This window comes from Gavialis gangeticus, unplaced genomic scaffold, assembly GCF_001723915.1.
Source record: "Gavialis gangeticus isolate Ggan-Ray unplaced genomic scaffold, GavGan_comp1, whole genome shotgun sequence".
Taxonomy (NCBI): Eukaryota; Metazoa; Chordata; order Crocodylia; family Gavialidae; genus Gavialis; species Gavialis gangeticus.
Genome location: NW_017729034.1, coordinates 90750514 through 90753924, shown reverse-complemented (window position 1 = coordinate 90753924; position 3411 = coordinate 90750514). Strand labels below are relative to the sequence as shown.

At 47.0% G+C, this 3411-nt stretch overlaps 1 long non-coding RNA gene across 1 annotated transcript in view; it reads left to right on the top strand.

Moving 5' to 3' along the window:
* Window positions 1-3411, top strand: part of LOC109304874 — a 23399-nt gene that overhangs the window by 16147 nt on the left and 3841 nt on the right. The window contains exon 2 of the long non-coding RNA XR_002099499.1: window positions 3013-3017. This is a non-coding gene — a long non-coding RNA (uncharacterized LOC109304874). The remainder of the gene's footprint in view (window positions 1-3012; window positions 3018-3411) is intronic.

The following is a 3411-nucleotide window of genomic DNA, read 5'->3' as shown; positions in this document are numbered from 1 at the left end:
TGCTTAAAATGCTGACCACAGAAACAAAAACCATGAATTTGAGAAGCAGCCATCAGTATATTGTAACTGGCCCTTGCTGAGTGCTTGGTTCTTGGCACCATGTTTCCCTCCTTTGTCTGCTGACTGATGACTTTTTTTTAAGGAGGACCTGACATTCAGAAATAAAGCAACCCAGCTGTCTTATTGCTCTTTAGATAATCCCTTTGATATTCTGCTTCTGAACAAAGCAGCCGGGTTTGTAGTGCAGGGAAGGCAGTTTGTCTGGAACACAGACATATTTGATATTTTGGATTCCTACAGTTTTCTTTCCTTCTTTCAGAGAACTCTTGTTTCTGTAGGTGTCAGCTACAAATCATTGTAAAAGTCCTCCCAACTAAATTAAAACCAACTCATCAAATGGAACCATATTTTGAGCTCGGAATCATTGTCTTCTGAATTGATATAAAAAAGCAGGCACACATTCTAATCTAAGCATTATAAGTACCATTTTTAAAAGCATAATAAAGTATTAAGCTCCAGGGTACTCGTCCTTTATATATCTAGCAGCTAGGGAAAAGGCTTTGGGAGATGGCTTTTGGGTCTATCAGCTTGTGCAGCAGAGTGACAGTTAAAAAAGGACTGGATCTAGAAATAGATTTATAATGTTTTCCAAAGAAGTATCATGTTTAGCCCACTGATGGGAAAAGAATTCAAAGGTTGTCAGGTGATTGTTCACTTCAGCAATAAATATGACCTCTCACCTTAGCTCACCATATGCAATCTCTTTATAAAATTATTATTATTAATATTGAGCTCTCCAGGTGCCCTTAAAACTGCTGACAGCACACAACTCTCTTCTTCACATTTCATTTGGCAAATAATTATGATTAAACATTGCCGATTTCTTTTATAAGCAAATTAATGAGCCAGATGCGGGTCACATTAGAAGTAAGATGCATTTCATCAGTGATATTATGTAAGGTACTGCTACATCCTATATCATGTGATGTCATGCCATTGTCCTTCAAAGCTCTTTGTTCCAAAATGGCATTAGCACACAGTTTATTCTGAAAGTGTGATCAAGGTGTAAGCATTCAGTCTGAAATCATTGCTGCTGTAGGGAAACTAAAAAATGTCCTCCCCTCTTAGCCCACTGTCACTGAATGCTATCCTTTCCCAATATTTTCCTGCTTTAAATGATCAGCTGATTTTCTTGTTAGCAGGTGTGCTGGTTTCCCTGGCTTTCTTCCTGTGATGGACCAGGTGGTGCTCATGAGTAGCAGACTCTAATGCCATGCAAAAAGCAGGAAGTCTGATACCTATCTCTCTCTGAATTTAAGACAGGCATTCTACCCATCACTGCTATGATGATTTTTAGGTAATACTTCTCCTTTTAGACATGTAATGCTCTGACCATTTCAGATTCATTAGAGTAACACTTAGAACACATTTTTTTTTGCTTAATATTTTCCACCTGCCCTTTTCAGGCCAAATTGATTTCTGGCTTCTTAACAACACCAACAAAAATTAACTATGTGTTTTAGAGCTGTAGAAAGCTAAAATGTAGTTTCACATGCTTTTTGCAAAGGTCTAGATCCGCAAAAGCTTGTATAATATTTGCACTCAAGACAAATTTTGCCTTTTAATGTGAAGGAGTCATTTGGTGGTAGCTTTCCTGTTGCTTCCATGGGAAATGCATACTTATTCAAGTATGACTTTCATTGTTGGTTTCCAACATGCCTTTTCATATAAATAGGAAATCAGATTACATTAATTGATTGATCAAATACATTTATGTTCATTCACAGAGTCTTTGATTTTAAAGCTTGAAGGGACTATTTGATCATCTCGTCTGAGACCCAGTACAGCACAAGTAAAACTTTAAAGTAATGTGTACTGTGAATGTTCAGGGAACTGATATTGTACTTAACAGTGTCTTGAGACTCATAACCAGGGTTTTTCATTCTCCACAGAAAAATGTGGGAAAATGAGGATTTTTAGGAGGATTTTCTCCTTTTAAGGAGAAAAAGGTGGATTTTCTTCTTTTAAAGGAGAAAAACATGGGAAATAATGGGTTTTCCCTTGCAGGCTGTCCGAGTTCCAGCCTTCAGGGGTTTGCTTGGGGCTATCAGGCATGGGACACCATGGGCATGTGCATGCACACACATGCATGTGGCAGCCAGGTAGCAGGGAGAGCAGCCCCTGCAGCTCCCTCCAGGTTCTATGGGGGAGTGGGGAGGGCATATTGAGGCCCCCAAGGTGAGGGAGGAAGTGAGGCAGGGCTGGAGCTAGCTGGGGATGCTGCCCAGTTGGGGCAGTGCAGTGGGGCCTGGGACCCAGGGCTGGGGCAGGAATGCATAGCCACGGGGCCCAGCCAGGGAGTGGGATGGTGCCATGGGTGACTTATCTATGGGGTGGTGGGGTGGCCAGCTTCCTGCTACTGAAGCACTTCTGAGGGGCCATGGGGGGACACATGCCCGAGATTTGTGTGTTAGGCAAGGGCGGGGCCAGATGCAGGCTGCCTGCTGGGGGTTTGGGGCTTCCTGCCCTGCTGTTCTCCCCCTAGGGGCGTCCACGGCCCAGTGGGTGGAACCTGGCACGGGAGGTCAGAGCAGGGAGGGGAGGCTTGGTGTCGCTGCCAGGAGCCTCGTGCCAGCCAGGCTGCCATGGCGAGGCACCCCCTGCCTGCCTGGCAGCAGTGGGGGGCACAACTCCCCACCACCACCGCTGCTGCTGGGAGGGCAGGGGGTGCCTCACCATGGCGGTTCAGCCAGTATGGGGTTCCTGGTGGCAGCGGTACCAAGCTTCCCCACCCGCTGGGCCATGGAGGCCCCCAGGGGGAGGGCAGTAGGGTGAGAAGCCCCAAGCCCACAGTGGGCAGCCAACATCCTACAGGCTCCACTCTGACCATGCTGCCCATAGGGGAGGGGAAGCCAGATTCTGTAGTCTACTTTGGCCACAGCAGCTGCTGCTTCCCACAGGCAGCAGCCAGGACTCAGGTGCTGCTAGATGAGGAGTAGGGGTGGGGGTCAGGGGCTGTAGGCCCTGGCCCTGGTCCCTGATCCCATAGCCCTTGCAGCTGGGGGCCGCTTCCAGCAGGGCTGGGAGGGACAGGGGTCTGTGCGTTGTGATTGAAGGGCACCAGCAGGGTTGGAGGGGGTGACTATGGGTGGGGAGTGAAGGGCACTGGCAGGGCTGGGGGCTGTGGGTTGCAAGTGAGGGGCAACAGCACAGGCAGGGGTAGGGCACCAGTTTATCAGGGCAGCTCAGCACCATGAAGCACGGGGGAGGGGGGAACTCAGCCACAGCTGGACCTGCATCCTGTTGAGCAAAGGGGGCAAGGGAGCTCTTTCTTTCTATGATAAAAAACAAAAACCAAAATCCAATACCAGAATGTATAGTTATTTAGAATTTATTTTATTATAATGATTG